General features: G+C 40.1%; 1 long non-coding RNA gene across 3 annotated transcripts in view; it reads left to right on the forward strand.

Annotated features, from left to right (window-relative positions):
- LOC121490524 overlaps positions 1-17,010 on the forward strand; it is an 81,407-nt gene that overhangs the window by 45,939 nt on the left and 18,458 nt on the right. Inside the window, exons 4-7 of one of the 3 annotated variants that reach the window (XR_005987704.1) lie at positions 4,204-4,289; positions 6,221-6,522; positions 6,957-7,019; positions 12,511-12,881. This is a non-coding gene — a long non-coding RNA (uncharacterized LOC121490524). Of the gene's footprint in view, positions 1-4,203; positions 4,290-6,220; positions 6,523-6,956; positions 7,020-12,510; positions 12,882-17,010 lie in introns of those variants that run through there. The other 2 variants (XR_005987703.1, XR_005987705.1) reach the window with 2 other exon arrangements.

The raw sequence follows: 17,010 nt of genomic DNA on the forward strand, positions 1-17,010 counted from the left end.
ACAGAAAACCAATGGCACAAGAAAAAAATGCTCAACATCACTAATCATCAGGGAAATGCAAATCAAAACCACAGGGAGATATCACCTCACACTGTTAGAATGGCTGGTATCAAAAAGACAAGAGATAAGTGCTAGCAAGGAGATGAAGAAAAGGGAATCCTTGTGCACTGCTGGTGGGAATATAAATTGGTTCTGTCACTGTGGAAAGCAGAATAGAGACTGCTCAAAAATGAAAAATAGAACTACCATATGATCCAGCAATCCTACTTCTGGGTATATAGCCAAAGGAAGTGAAAACAAGTTATCAAAAAGATATCTGCACTCCCACGATCATTGCAGCATTATTCACAATAGCCAAGGTAATGGAAACAACATATGTGTCTCTTGACAGATGAATGAATAAGAAAATATGGTGTGTGTGTATATATATATTATATTCCATATATATTATATATATAATACAATGTTATATTATTGTTACATTATATAATATAATGTATTATATATAATGTAATGTATATATGTAATATACATATATGTAATATATAATATAACATATATTATATATAATGGAATAATCAGCCACTAAAAAGCCATTAAAAAGAAAAAATATCATGTTATTTGAGACACCATGGATGAATCTGGAGGACATTATGCTAAATGAAATAAGCCAGACATGGAAAGATGAGTATTGCATGATCTTACATATATCTGGAATCTAAAAAAAAAAAAAAGTTCAACACATAGTAACAGAGAGTAGAATGGGGATGGGGATAGAGGGAGATATTGATCAAAGGTATAAATATAAACTTCCCTTATAAGATGAGTAAGTTATGGAGACCTAATATATAGCATGGTGACTATTGTCAATAATAGAATATTGTATACTTGAAATTTGCTAAGAGAGTAGGTCTCAAGTGTTCCTACCACACACACTAAAAAAGTAACTATGGGAGGTGATAGGTATGTTAGTTTGATTATTGTATCATTTCACTATATATATGTACCTAATATCACATTGTATACTTTAAATATATATAGTTTTTACTCATCAAAAATAAAATTTTTTAAAAATAAAGTGAAATGATGTACTTCATCCTCTTATGGAGGTGAAAAAGCACTGGGTTTTTCATCTCCGTGAGGTGGGGAAAAAGCGGGACTTGGCTGCTACTAGAACAAGTGGGTGCAGTAATAGGTTTCCAGTTTGAGGGCCGTGTCTCATGCTTGCTCAGTTTAGCAAGCACAAGCACTGTACTTTGCACTTTTAACAAAACTTAAGCATTCGTAGGCATCCAAATGAATCAGAAGATCCAGTATATATTTTTCAAAGCACTCCCCTCTGCATGCGCGTGCTCGCATGCACACACACAAAGTGGCTAAATTCATAAACAAGCTGCTTTATCAGGGTCAAAGAACCTTAGCATGGATCCAAGTGAGTTAAAAGCCATGGATATAAATAAGAAGTCAAACATTTCCTGAGTGGGGACCTAAGTCCACAAATACACTGTGCTGTCCTAAATTCCAAAGGCAGTATTTCCCAGAGTCTTAAAAGAGGTCCTTTTAAATTTTAAAAAATTTATCTATTTGTTTATTTATTTTCTAAGTACTTGTACATTAACTAAATACAGCTCCAAGTACTTTAGAAATGCTAATGCACTTAATAACGTAAACATTCTTTGCCACGTAGGTACTCCTCATATCCTCCTTTTACAGATGAGGAAATAGAGTCACAGAGAGTTTAAGTAACTTGCTTGAGGTTAAACAGCAAATAAATGGCAGGATAGGAACTCGGGCAGTTTAACTCTACAGTCTATGCTATTAACTTATTGTGTTACATTATGAGGTTCTATGTCGCAATTTCCTTTATAACTAGCTGGTAGATAAATTTGTTAAATTTGTTAACTTGTAGATAAATTTGTTAAATAAATAAATAAATAAATTTATTAGCTTGTAAATTTGTTAAATAAATTTGTTAGCTTGTAGTACTAACAAAATCAAGATGGTGAGTTCACTACTTGAATGTGCCAATTATTGAGACTCTGCCTATAGCAATATATAATCTGTAGTTGTTTGTTTGCTTTTAAGTGGGCTCCACGTGGGGCTTGAACTCACACCCTGAGATGAACCTGATCCGAAATCAAGAGTCGGATGCTCAATTGACTGAACCACCCAGGCACTCCTGTAGTTTGTATCTTTAATTTCAAAGTCCTCAATTATTTTTTTTAAGATTTTATTTATTTATTCATGAGAGACAGAGAGAAAGAGAGAGAGAGAGAGAGAGGCAGAGACACAAGCAGAGGGAAAAGCAGGCTCCATGCAGGGAGCCGGACGTGGGCCTCTCGATCCAGGTCTTCAGGATCACGCCCTGGGCAGAAGGCAGGCGCTAAACCGCTGGGCCACCCGGGCTGCCCCAAAGTCTTCAATTAATTATTAGCTAACTTTTTCAACTCACAAGACCTTTTAGGGCCACATGTTCTTATATGGTACAAGTATAAAAAGGAAGCTAAGCATTATTTCCAGAACATACTAAGGTTGCAATACAAGGGACCAGGTATAAATGCCCACAGTTTACCAGAGATTTGTAAGAGAGAATTTAAAATGAGACTAAAAATAAGTTCTCTGCCTGTTGAACACCTCAGTGCTTTCCTTCCCTGCTGCTCTTTGCATGAGAATCTGCCCCACAGGTCAGGGTTTATTATAGGTTGGAAAAGTTTCCAATAGCCAGCCACAAACTCGGGAATCAAAATCTCCCAACACACATAAAAAACAAAAAACTTCCTTAATCTGTAGCCAGAAGTGCTTCTGGGCCTTGGAACTGCCCCATTGTGCCTCGGCCACTCCAGCACAGACAGCCGGAGGGTTGCCATGGAGGCAGGGACCCAACTGTGTGGGCCGGTTTCAATACCCAGCAGCTGCTCACTTCAGAAAAGCAGGATGACAGCCCAGTTCTGAATGAGCATTTTTCTTTGGGTTTCGACCTGACCTGCATATTGTTTTCTCATTGAATTTCCTTTTATTTATTTTTAAATATCAACTTTCCTTGAACTTTCCCTCTCGTTCGTGTTGCATTTGGCAGGACTACAGCATTTCTCTTTCCTTCTGTAGAAAATGTGAAGTTTTTTTTTTTTTCCTTTAACAGTTCCTGAGGTTTTCTCTGTGCCTTCTTTATCTTCCCCACCCACGCAGCCACCCACCCACGCGCGCACACTCACATACACACACCCCTTTGCCTCATTATGTGAAGACCCAGCACAAACCCACTGAGTTTCATTACTTCAAGAAGTATGAAGGCCCAGATAACCCCCCAAAACTCTCCCTGATTCACCCAACATGAGACTCATTTCATACGTTCTGTGCAAGTTTGGAGGTGAAACAGAAAAATGACACTTTACTCACATTATTCTGGCCACGATCAGACAATCTATGTTTTAATCCTAAACATATACTTAATACACAGTTGATGAACAATGGTTTTTCTTCTGCTTTGTTTACATGTTGGCAAAATGCAAAGAATATAAAAATTTAGAGACTCCTGATATGATATCTGACTCCCTTCTCATGGGGATTATAGAAAAACTGCTCTTGATGCAAGACAAGAGCTGCACTATATCTGAGATGGATTTTGCCCCCTTCAGCTCTTGAGGGGTTTGGAATAACTTGGAAGTGAAGTTTGTGCTGCTGTTGAGCTCTTTTTTTTTTTTTTTTTTTTATGAACTTGAAGCAATTTGTTTACAAGTTTGTTGTTACTAAAGACTGTCAGAGAAAAATGTTTGTGGACATAGTATCCAAAAGGCTGCCAGCACCCAGAACTTGCTTGGTATTCAAAGGAGAGCTCATCCAACATTATCCTGCACACTGTATAATTACTTGCATGTTGGGAGCCAAAAAAGGGAATGCAATCCTGTGAATGTGTGTTTATACTGAAGATTTTGAGAAGCAAAACAATTCAGCAAGCATTCTTCATCTCCAGCATCTGGGAATAATTAATTTGCTTGGGATGGTTTATAGCATGAAGTTGATAAAGTTGTCTGAAGCTTTGAGGCCATTTGCCTTATTTAAAACTTTCTGCTTTAGGGTTTTACATTGTGGCTAATTTTAGTAAATCTTTTTATTTTTAATCCTAAAATGCTGTGACAGGGAAGAACCTTCTGCTTATGGTTTCTTGATCATTTTCTTTTTTGGTCTTATTCCCACTGTGCTCAGGAAGCTGGCGCTCACACACCTCCCGCTCCCTTCTTCCTCGCTGTGTGATGCTGCAAGGAACTCTCAAAAGTGAGGCCCTGGAAAAGGTAGTTGAGTTTTTACATATTGTTTTCAGTAAACACTTATTGGAGCTCTGAAGAGTCCCTCTGGAGCTCCATTTTACAAATTTTAGGCTGGGACACTGGAGATTGTCAAGAGAGACTCTCCATCCATTACTTTATGGAAAGTATTGTGACAAGTTCTAATGGTTTATATTAGGTGCTACATTCCTTTAATTGTGACTTTTACGAAGAAGCACAATCTATACAGTTGACCCTTGAGCAGCACCAGGGTTGGAGTGCCAACCCTCCGTGCAGTCAAAAATCCATGTGTAACTTTTGACTCTCCAAAAACTTAACTACAAACAGCCTACTGTTGACCAGAAGCCTTACTGATAACATGGACAGTTGATTAATACATATTTTGTATGTTATATATATATACACACACATATATATATAATGCATACTGTATTCTTACAATAAAGAGAAAAGAGAATGTTATTAAATCATGAAGAAAAGAAAATGCATTTACAGTACCATACTATTAAAAATCCACATACAAGTGGACCTGTGCGGTTCAAACCCATTGTCGTTCAAGGGCCGACTGTACGTACAATGTCTTCTCTATCCAGCCTAGCCATCCGACGTGTTGCAGGGAGCTTATCAGTCCCCGGGGAGTCTCCTTCGATTCCTCACTAGGGCATACTAGAATGAAACACAACTATTACTCTGACCTTAGTTTAATTTGGGATTTCAGAATAAGGGCAAATGTCTTATTTTTGTTGGCTGAGTGTTCCAAGTGTTTAACAGTGTTAAAAGTTTTCTATGGCACTTTTGAAAGCTCAAATTTCACAACATCCAGCTCTTTTCTTTTGAATCCTGCTGAGAAACAAACTAAGGAAGTCCTTAAATATAGCCAGGCTTTCACCCCCACCTCTCTCTTTTCTCAGAATTTATCTCAACACTTTGACAACTGTTTGAAATTGCTTGTGGCCTATATTTCAGATCTCTTTGGACTAAATATATGTCGTTGTCCTTCACAGTCAAAAATAACTTCTAGAAAGATTTCTGTTTATGGGGGTTGTACTCACAAAGAGTAACCAGCCTGAGCTTCAGTCCTCAGGTTGGCACACTCACTGCCCTAGAACCAGATGATGCTCACTCAGAGAGCTACTTTTGCTTTTCTGTCTCTACACTCCCACTCTGTACAGTGTGACACTTTCCTGTTCCCTCAGAAGCAGGGACTGGATCTTACATCAGTCACTTAGGTACTCTCATGGGACCACTCTCAAAAGCCAGTGCATGGTCCAGTGACTGGACTGGTACTGGCTAGTCATGAGTTTTCTCAGATCTGTTTTCTGAAACAAAAAAAAAAAAAAAGTAAGTTCCATGAATATAGAGAACTTCCCTTTCATGTTTACCACTGTACCTCATCATGTAGAAAAATTCCTGGTGCATATCTTAATAAATATTTGACCAATAAGTAAACAAAAGGGTAAGTGGATGTGCGGGATGGCATGAGATTTTCCTGAAGCTGAATTTATTCATTTTTCAGAACTCCTAATAGTATGTTCTTATTTTTCCCTTTATAATGCATTTATTTTATAAAAATTATTAAATAAGGTAAAAACATTATTAGGGAGATTTTAGGCCAAAGGGAAATATCATGCAACATGATATTGGTTCCCCAAATTCTTGCACTCATCCATAAAACTCAGAATGTGGAAATCACACCCCCAAAGCATGTTCTTTCTTGCTGTTGCCTTGTCTCTCGTGTTACTATCCTTTTCTTCACAAGAGTTGCCTCAGAAGGGGTAACAAAAGGTTAATTTATATGAACCAAGGTAAAAAACATAATGTGGATTCTGAATCCCCATGTTGTTGAGCATCCACTTAGTGCCAGCCCCTGTCCTGTGCACACTCACACACTATCCTGCTTCAGTTCTGAGATACTAATTATTACTTCCCTTTTACAGAGGTAGTGACAAGTAAGCTCAATTTTGGGTGGCTACCTCCTCCCCCAACACAAGGAAGATCTAGAGGGGTGAGGAGGTCTGAAAGAGGTTAATGGAAGATGTGGGATGAAACGATGCTTTGCCAATCAATGGTGATTTGGTTGGGAAGAGAATGACATTGTGATAAGAAGGAAAGGTGAGCACACTGTGGTTTGGAACAGAGTCCAGACTGACCTAAATGGAAAGCAAGCAGCAGATACAAACGCTGTGGATGCACCGATTGCCAACTCCATCATTTTGCAAGCACGAAGCTTCAAAACTTGGTATGTTCTGAAGCTTGCTGGCTTCATGGGTTTCTATTCAGCCAGTCAATGCCCTGAAAGACATATTTGTCTCTGAATTTGTTTACTTGACTATTTTTGGCTTCACCTAATGTTGCTTGGGAAGATGATTGTGCTCTTAACTGCTGGTCATGTTTTCCTATTAAATTTCCTTTCCTATTAGATTCTCTTCAGACCTTAGTATACAAGCTCATAAGTCTCTAAGCATAATCAGTCAATAGCCCTGCAGCCAAGTGTGCACTGCATTCCAAGTTTGTGGAAGAGCTCAGACTATTGGCCCCATTACTATATCTGTAAGCTCAGTGTAAAAATTGTGTGACATTTATCTTATAAGGGGCTTACCTTTCCCAGCGGCGAGAGCCTATGGACCTAAGGATATGTGCACCATTGTTAACTCTGAATCATCTCATTTGCAGAGTGAAAAGCTGATAAACTTGACAATGTGTGTATATGTGAAGTACCTCGTTTAACGACAGGTGGTAAGTGTTCAATAAATTGTTACTACAGTGGATTCTCATTATTTATGGGTTCTATATGTATGAATTTGCTTACATCCTAAAATTTATGTTTAACCCCAAATCAATATCCATGGCACTTTCATGGTCATTCGTAGACCTGCGCAGAGCACTGAAAAATTTGAGTCACCTGATATACACATGCCTAGCTGAAGTTGAACAAAGTAACACCATTTCTGCTTTAGTTCCCATACTATAAACAAATGTCCTTTTTTCTAATCTATTTGGTGCCACATTTTCCACATTTTTGTGCTTTTCACTGGTGATCTTGTTATTTAAAATGATTCCTAAGTGCAGTGCTGAGATGCTTTCCAGGCTTCCTAAACACAAGAAGCACCTTTTAAAGAGCTATATGTGTTAGATAAGCTTGATTAAGACAAGTTAGAGGGGCACCTGGGTGGCTCAGTCGGTTAAGTGGCTTCCTTCTGTTCAGGTCACAATCCCAGAGTCCTGCGCTTGATCCCCTGAGCCCTGCTTCTGGTTCCCTGCTCAATGGGGAGCCTGCTTCTTCCTCTCTCCCTTCCCCTGCTTGTGCTCTCTCTCTGTGTGTCAAATAAATAAATCTTAAAATAAAAAAAAGACTAAGTTACAATGTTGTTGGCCAAGAGTTCAATGTTAATAAATACATAATATATATTAAATGAGGAAATAATGTGTCTTTAAACAGGAACATACTAAAGTTATGCATTAATAAGTTGATGAAATGGTGACAGATCTTGAGAGGGAAAGAGAATTATTTCCGCCATGGCCATTTTTAATACTATATATATATATGTGTGTGTGTGTGTGTGTGTGTGTATACATACACAAATATACATAAATACATGGGGACTCTGTATATGTCTATACACATATATATGTACATTTCTATTAATCCTAGTAAAGGAAAAAAGACAGTACTTGGCAAGAAACTATGAAATATGTTCAGTGATTGTATAGTGCTATTAATGTTTGACTTTAAATTGATATGCATATTATAAAGTATTGACATAGTAAAAATTTTAAAAAGAAACTGTGACCACAGGCTCACAGGTACCTAGCCCTGCATTCTCTCTAGGAACAATGGTTTCATATTTGCAAATCAGTGTTCCCAGCAACTTTGCTCCGTGAATAATGATAATCTACTGCATTTATTATTGTAGTTATTCAAGAGAGCCAAACTCTGTGGTTGCTGCCTAAGTCCAATCTATTAAGAGTATCAGTGATTTTGTTAAGTTAAATCAGAGTCCATCATCTTTCCTCTGCTTCTACCTTATCCAGATTCTCAAAGTGGTGTCTCTTCATGGTCCCCATTCAATGCAATGTCCTTTCAGTTCCTGAACTGATCTCGTCTAGGTTAATAATCCCTGATTCATTTGTTAAGCTTGGTATGACCTCCATCCCCTACTCTTGCCGGGCCTGGATACCTACTAGAGTGATTGACTTCTCAGGTTGATCCCTCAAGTCTGCTTCACAGCCCATCATCCTGGAATTCTGTGCCCAAGGATGAGGCCTGAGTGTATACATCACCACTGAATCTCATTACCTCCACATTTCCTACAAATAAGGATCTACCATGTGACAGATACCCACCCAGTTAAGCCTTTATTCTCACAAGGGAGAGAGAGCTATAAAGAGATGTAATATAATGTAGTCAATGAGGTGTAGATGACACTGTGGGAGTGTGGTAGGGAGATAATAAATCCAGGAAAGTAATATCACTTTGCAGAAAACTGGTATTAGACCCTAGTCTTGAAGAATAAGGAATAGCCAGGCAAAGAAGAAGATGAAGGCTGCATAAAGATGTTTTGGATTGGGGCTCCTGGATGGCCTAGTCAGTTAAGTGTCCAACTCTTGATCTTGGTTCAGGTCTTGATCTCAGAATTATGAGTTCAAGCCCTACATTGGGCTCCAGTTTTTAAGTGGAGCCTATTTCTAAATAAATGTTTTGGATTAATGGAACAGCATAAGTGAAGGCATGATAAAGCATGGATTATTCTGAAAATAACAGACACTTAAGTATAACTGGTTATAAAGTGCAAAAGAAGAGACATGGGGGATGAGGCTGCCTAGGGAGATCTGTCCTATCAGCAGCCTATTCATTGTGTCAGTCTTGGGGAGCCAATAAAACAGTGTAGCTCAAATACATGGCTGAATTTGAGTTATACAAAGACCACTCCGATGCCTATTTGGAGAATGGGTCTGAGGAATGTCAACCTGGAGACTGGAAGACATTTTTTTAAGTTTCTAATAGTTCTGGTGGGAAAGAGTAAGGTCCTGAATGAGAGCAAAGGGACTGAAAGGAAGATATGATAGATCACGCTACAGTAACAAATGACCCCCCATCCATTTCAGTGGCTAATCATGGAAGTGTATTTCTCAATTATGCAGTTGGCTGGGCTTCTTTGACTTGGTGACACTACCATCTCAACACAAAACCTCTGCATTCAACACAACAGGAAAAAAGGAATGTTTCAGGTAAAGAGAGCTAAGAATTTTTTTTTTTACTACCTTAGCCCAGAAATAAGATATGAATTTGTATTCATGTTTCATTGGCCCACACTAGTCATATGGCTGTACTTAACTGGAAGTGGAATGGGAAGTATCATCTCTTATATGCCCAGAAAGAAAAGGAGAAGTGGGTATTGGTGAACACTGATGATGTTTACCACAGTCAAGGTCATGGTGGAATAGAGAAGGGATAGCCACTGTCATGAAATATGCACTGAACTAGGGATGCAGATGGAGAGGTGAAAGAAGTTTATGGTAAACTTCAGACTTTTAGCTTGGGAAAATAGAGGCTGATGGTGCCAGCCAGTGAGATAGGGAAGGATGAAGCAGGACCATATTTGAGAGTAAAATAATGGTTTGGGGGATACATGAAACATCCTAAGGTAAGAATTGTATCCAGAGTGGGGTAAAAGGTAATGTAGGGCAAAGCTGAAGGCAATTACAGTGTTTGAATAGTAACTGAATCATGGTCATGAGTGGAAGGCAAAGCAGATAAATCACCAAGAAGAAGGTATTTGGGGGAAAAATATAGATTGGTGCTCCAGGCTCCTTTCAGCAACAGGCACATATTTATTTGCCGGATGCTTTGAAATGTGTATGTTAAAGATGTTATTAAATGCCTGACTGTGCTCTGAACCTTAGCTAGCGAGTGGGGTCCTGGTTTTCCATCTCTCTGTAACCACCCAACCTCCCTGGGCCTGGTTCCTGCTCCCATTAATGAGCCTTCTGTAGCCTGGCCACATGTAGGCAGCCCTCCTTCACCCCTGTCTAATCATACCATGGAATAGCTCTTATCTGGCACCAAGGCCATAACCCTAACAGAGCTTGCTACATCATTTAGACTCTGCTTTGGACACTTACCCCAGGTTAAACTCTCATGTTAGACAGTTCCTCCAAACCCCATCATGAGTCCCTCACAAAGGCCATTGCCTGACTCTTGCTCATTAGCCTTCCTGCCAACTCAGAAGACTGTGGTCCAGCTTGCCGCAGGCCATATCCTTAGGAATTTAAGAAGGTCAGTAAAAGCAATGGTTTTGTATGTTTTCCCCAGAAAATATTTACAACCAGTAAAGGATGCAATTTCTCTGAGATTGTAGAGTGAGAGGTGAATGGCATTATATAGGAACCAGCCTGGAAGCAATAAGACAATTGGTGGAGAGGTAAGCTTGCTCCTAGCTGGACATAGGACTCCATGTCCAAAGTCCATAGCTGCTATTACAGGGGACCAAGTGTAAGGAAGAAAGAATTATCAGAAAGCTCATAGTAACTTCAGGAAATAGGTCAACTACCATCCTCATGCCCCCTGTACCTGGACCAGATGAAAAATCTATGATCAAGCCTATAGGAAGACACAACAGATCCACTGTGACTGTAGGAAACAAGACTTGGAGTCCAGGAAAGTGGAGCGGGACCATGGCTTCAGGAACACCAAGTGTCAGAGTTAGGTTGCAGAATCACATTGTTTTAGGAGTTCTGGTCTAAACCAAGCAAGAACGAGGATGGACAGTCTTACCTTCTTCCCTCTGCCCCCAGGAGAAGAAAGGCTGGCAAAGTAGCAGGTGAGGAGAACCTTGATCAGGGCATGGGGCAAGGCGGGCCTTCTCCAACACGGGTTAAACTCTGAGACCCAAGCATAAGGGATCAAGTAGGCATTCTGGCTGCCACAGGGGCCCCTCACGACAGCTCTACTTGACAGAAGCCTGAAGCCTTGGAGCCTCTCTATGACCTCTAACAACAGCTTCTTCCAGGCTCCCACTGGAACCTGGGGGAGCAGCTATGCCGTTCAGTAGAGTCAGTATGCTTGGGAAGGTTGGAGGGAGGTAACCTGCTGTGACTGGAAGTTCACGGAAAAGACCGAGCTAGGGATGCTTGTAGACAGCAGCCAAGAGGAGACTCAGGGATAACTGTCAAAGCTGATACTCTATTACTTGTTCCAAAAGGTGACCATATTGGGGCGCCTGGGTGTCTTAGTTAAGTGTCTGCCTTCCACTCAGGTACGGGGATGGAGCCCAATATCGGGCTCTCTGCTCAGCAGGAAGTCGGCTTCTCTCTCTCCCTCTACTCCCCCCCCCCCCCCCCGCCCTTGCTCATGCACACACATTCTCTCACAAATAAATAAAATGAAATAAAAGATGACTATATTTACAAATCAACTCTGGAGTGCTCAAGTTAACACTATTGCTTAATGCAATTAAAAAGAAGTAACACTCCAGGATTTTTTCTCTTGTTTATCCCTCTTGGAATTTATCTGTTAAAGAAATAATCCGGATTTCACTGATTGCATTTGTATGCTATTGTTTCAAGCATGCCTCTTGTAAGTTGTAATTATAAAGTGACACTTGGTTCTAGGTACTTGAACAAATTCAGAGTTGATACTGAGGGAAAAAGTTACTCCATAGGTGGTTTTCCTCAGGAGGCAAATGGGTTTTTTTCCCCCAATTTTATCAAGATACAGTTAGCAAATAAAATTGTTTTGTAGTATAAAAAAATTACTGGAACCAATACAAAAAAGAAGTAACAAATATGAAAATACATTATGTACTATAATACTGAATAAATGCAGGATATTGAAACTGTTTAAAAGCTAGTTGTGTAGGTGGCTCAGTAGGTGGCTCAGTCGGTTAAGCGCTTGACTCTTGCAATTTCCACTCAGGTCATGATCTCCCAGTCGTAGTACTGAGACCCATGTCAAGTCCTGCTCTGCCCTGAGCCGAGTGCAGAGTCTGCTTGTCCCTCTCCCTCTGCTTCTCCCTGCCAACCCCGTGCGCATGCTCTCTTTCTCTCAAATAAATAAATAAATAAATAAATAAATAAATAAATAAACAAAGCTAGTCATGTAAAAATAGGCTTTGTACCCCCAATTCACGGAGTGGTGCTATGCTAAGTGTTTTATATACATTGTTTTGTTCAGTCCCCCCCCACAACTATAAGAGGTAGGTATACTGTTATTATTTGCATCTTATAGATGAGGAAACCGAAGCTCACAGAGTATCTGCTTCAGGTCATGCAGCTAAGTGGTAAGCAGCGGAGCCTGTGGTCAAGCCTATATCCGTGTTGACTCCAAAGGCAGTACTTCCTCCAAGCTGAGAACACTGCTGTGTCTTTGTTTCACGTGTCCAGCTGGGCTCTCCTCACTCACTGTCTGCAGAGGTTAGTTCTGCAGCACCAGCTCTGGTCTCTACTGTCAGCCCCAGAGCAGCCTCTGGGGATCTTGAGGAAGACCTGGTTCTGGAGGAGGGCTCCGTCCTCCGCAACAAGCCGAGGATGGCCAAGCTCTGGGCCTTATCGGGCAGCTCTCACATTCCTGCTAAGTGCCCCAAGTAGGACAGATTCCTGACTGGGTGGAGAGAAGAATTCCTCGCATTCTTCAGCCGCTGTCCTCTATCCTCGAAGGAGCTCCTAATCTCAAGTGGGATGGGGTGGGGGGGATCCTTCATTTCTAATGTTTGGAATTACTCTGAATTAAGTCCTGTTGTCCAAACCAGGAGAAGGGGGGAACAAAGGGGTGGAGGGAGATTCAGGACCATTGAGACATGTACTTTTCCTTAGAACATGTTTCAGGATTGTTGAATCAGGAACTCACATTCTCTCAAGTCTCTAGGGCCTGTGAGGTCCTTGCATTTGACCTTCATGGTTGCCAGACGGTCTATATTGTTTGTCATTCTTATACATCATAGCATCCTAATATTAGTTATACTTCGAAAATAGAGCAGTCCAGATATTTGCATGAGTGTTATCTCTCTGCAATAATAACACCTACTTCTTTTATAAATAAATTTGTTTACTATGCTTTGCTACTTCTATGATCTCATTTGATCTTCATAAGAAATCTGTGAGGTTGGTATTATTTCCATTTCACAGAGGAGACATCTAATCTGAGAAGTGAGGTAACTTGCCTGCTGTCAAACAGCTGCCAAGGCAGAGGTGGCCTGTGACCAAATTTCCTGATTTCCCTCTACCACGTTTCACTCAAGGTCTCCCATTATGTCATCACAGATGCTACAAGGTGGTAACTGGGAGTCTTCCCAGTTAGTGGGTAACATCTGATTCTCCTTCCCAGAGACAGACTCCAGTGAGAGCCTGGGAGTTTAGGGGCTCGGGGCGGGGGGGCTGGCTAGGACCCAGGGTCAGAATGTCCTTGTAGCTGTAGGTATGAAACAAGAAAGTGATCCAGCATCTTGAGAAGCTGAGTCAAAAAGCCAAGCCAACCATCTAAGCTGTGATTTTCAAGGTATGGACTCTAGCCAACTGGTAGGCTACATGCAACTTCCTGATGTTCCACAAACTGATCCCCAAATGTAAGTCTTTTCTTTGGATCTTACTAGCAAATGGCCCTTGATGCCCTACATTTGCAGTGTGTGTCTGTGTGTGTGTTTGTCTAAAGGCTACTTACTAATAACTGCTGAATTGTCAAGAGTTGGTAGTATTTGATATTCATAAATAAAAAGTTAGTACATAACTAAGTTTACTGAGGGCTAAACTAAATATTCACCTTGCTGCCAGAAAACACCCTGCAATATTTGCAAACTCCCACTATAAACATACATGGGTAAATTGTTGAAGTATCCTCAATTTGGGGGAAGATTGTTTTGTTAGCAGTATCAGTGCTATATTGAGTTGCTTATTCTTTCCTGTGGTTTCTATCCCTGCTTTTTAATTATAAATGACCCTTCTTCACCGTCATTATCATCTATTTTGTTTGAGGTGTACTATTTTATTAACTCTGTGTTAGGATAATGATATCTACACAGATCAACGTGATTTATGACCTATAAGTTCCTATAACAAACATTAACACAAATATGGATTGCAGTACGCATAGAAGGCATCCATACCAATACTAATAAAGCAGATATTCACATCATCTGAATAAAATGTGTTTGCACAGCGACAGTTTGTTGCTATCTTTAAAAGGTAGGAAAGACTGGAATGTGTGAGTCTTGGAGCCTTTTACCTCATGTAGGTGGAACTCAGTTTAAAAAGTTTGAGAATCACTGAGTGGCAAAGGAGAACTTGGGTTCATTATAGTGAGATGGGAAGGACTACAGCAAACAGAAGAGAGTGAACATTTGAAGGAAGCCTGGGAGGCAGAAATTGGAGAGATTTCTAGCTCTGAAGAAATTATGCCTACAGCGTCTTTTCAGATGTCTGTGGCCCAGGATAGATGTGGAAGGAACAGTTAAAAATGAACTTGTCCCCAGGGTGCGCTATAGGGTAGTTTGGCTTGGGCACTGTGCCAACATGCCCTGCTAGAGCAGGTAGGGGCTGAAATCCAGCTGTCCTTCACTGACTGTGAACTCTAGTGCCAACGAAGAGAAAGTTTTCTGTAATTTGCCTCTACAGAATGCCTTTTAGTAAACGACTTAGAAGTACCCTATGGGGCACCTGGGTGGCTCAGTTGGTTAGGTATCTGCCTTCGGCTCAGGTCATGATCCCAGGTCCTGGGATGGAGCCCTAAGTCAGGCTCCCTGCTCAGTGGGGAGTCTGCTTCTTACTCTGCCTCTACTCCTCCCCCCCTGCTCATGCTCTCTCTCTCTCTCAAACAAATAAATAAATAAATAAAATCTTTAAAAATAAATAAATAAAAATTAAAGTGTCCCTACGTGCAAATTTTGGCCCTTGAGATAAGGAAGTCCTGGGAAACTCTTTTTTTCATGGATACACCGAAGGTGGCCACTTTTGCTTCCAACCAGAGAAGATGGCTGAGTAAGCGAAGGATATTGAACAGGCATTCAAGTTAGGCTTGAAACTTAGAGTCCAATAATGTGCTTACATTTTGGCAAAGTCAGAACATGGGAAGTAAAGAGAGCCTAGATACAAAAGAAGGTCTTTCTTCAGTTTCTTGAAATGCCACCAAGAAAAACCTTCCAATACTGCAAGAAAGCCATCTAGAAGGAAGAACCCATGGAGAGATGTCTTCTTATCCTGAGAATCTTTGGGTTTGAATTCAGGCAAAAGGAAATCATCTGGTTATAATTAAAAATTGCAAGTTCCTTAAATGACGCAGGTCGAAATAGGGCTACCCTCTTCAAAAAGCAGTTCTAAATCTAACCTGATGTATAATTTCATGAATACTTTATTATGAGCTTTACACCACTGTTAATCATTGTGTGTGTCCCATTTCATAAAGTGATAATAGTCTTCAAGTAAACCTTAGTGAATAGTAAGATATCATTAAAGGTAAGGATGTAAAATAATATTTAGTTTGGCTCCTGAAAGTTATTCATCTTGATTTCTTACCTGGTAACTATTGAGAGACATGAGCTGACATTGGCTGCTATTTCACGAACACATTTTGGTGACTGAGTTGCCCTATTCCTTTCAGAATTCACATTTCAAAAATGTCAATGGTAGGGTCAATGGTTACCTTTATTTGATTTATCCTGGTAACTGAGTGGCCATTTTGTATGAATAAAGCTGAGGGTTCGCCCATGTCTGCAGCACACTAGCTGTGATCCCACAGGACTGTGGAAAATTCCCATGTTTGGATTGTACGAGATCTGTTATTTTTGTTTTACCAACCCACAAAAGTCCAAGCTGTGGCATTGTTGGAAGGCTGGGCAGAAACCACAATGCATTAAAAAATAATAATAATAATAAAAAAAAAACCCTGAAAATAAAAACAAAACAAAAAACCAAAACAGGAACCTCCATCTGTAATTGATGGAATTTACATTCCCAAGGGCTACTGTCAAGTTCCATAACTTGCTGCCTTAAGCTATGAGTGGGCAGGCCTACAAAGTCATTGTTTTTCTCAGTTCTTAACATGTGTAAGGGCTCAAAGGCATCAAATACAGGAACTTTGGAGGGCAAAGCCATAATAGCAGAAAAATGCAGCTTTTCAAAGGTCCAGATGAAGGAAGAAGGGGAAAATACTGTAAAAGCAATACTTTTTTCCCCCAAGATGGAATAGGGTGTGTTGTTTTGTTTACCCTTTCAATTCATAACCTGGGGCCAGCACTAAAAAATAATAACAGTAACTAGCTCTGTAGAGTCATAACATGCATCCTTGTAGTCAGCTTATTTGAGTTGCAAAGTAGCCCCTGTTATTAGATTCATTTAAATACAGAGAGCACCGTGCCTTAGAGAGGCTACCTGACTCACTCAAAGCAACTCAGCTTGACGGGGACAGCCTGCACCCCAAGACCCATCTTCTGACCCTAAAGTCTATGTTTTGCATTTTATCAGCATAATCTAAAGCAAACAGTGTCCCTTTTTTATTTGAAATCTCACAACAATTCATACCAGTTTAATCAATTTCCAAATAATGGAAAACTGAGTTAACTCTAACATCAACATCATACCTATTAGTTCAGGAACCCAGAAGCCTCTTGGCTGCTTCTACTGTTTTTACAACCCGTATAAGTTTAAAAAGCTTGATGATACCATAACCTCCCCCAGAAAATCAAGGTGACATTAATCTGAAATTTGGTCTAGAGGCTTCTTCTCATCTGTGGCAAATTTT

This window comes from Vulpes lagopus, chromosome 5, assembly GCF_018345385.1.
Source record: "Vulpes lagopus strain Blue_001 chromosome 5, ASM1834538v1, whole genome shotgun sequence".
Lineage (NCBI taxonomy): Eukaryota > Metazoa > Chordata > Mammalia > Carnivora > Canidae > Vulpes > Vulpes lagopus.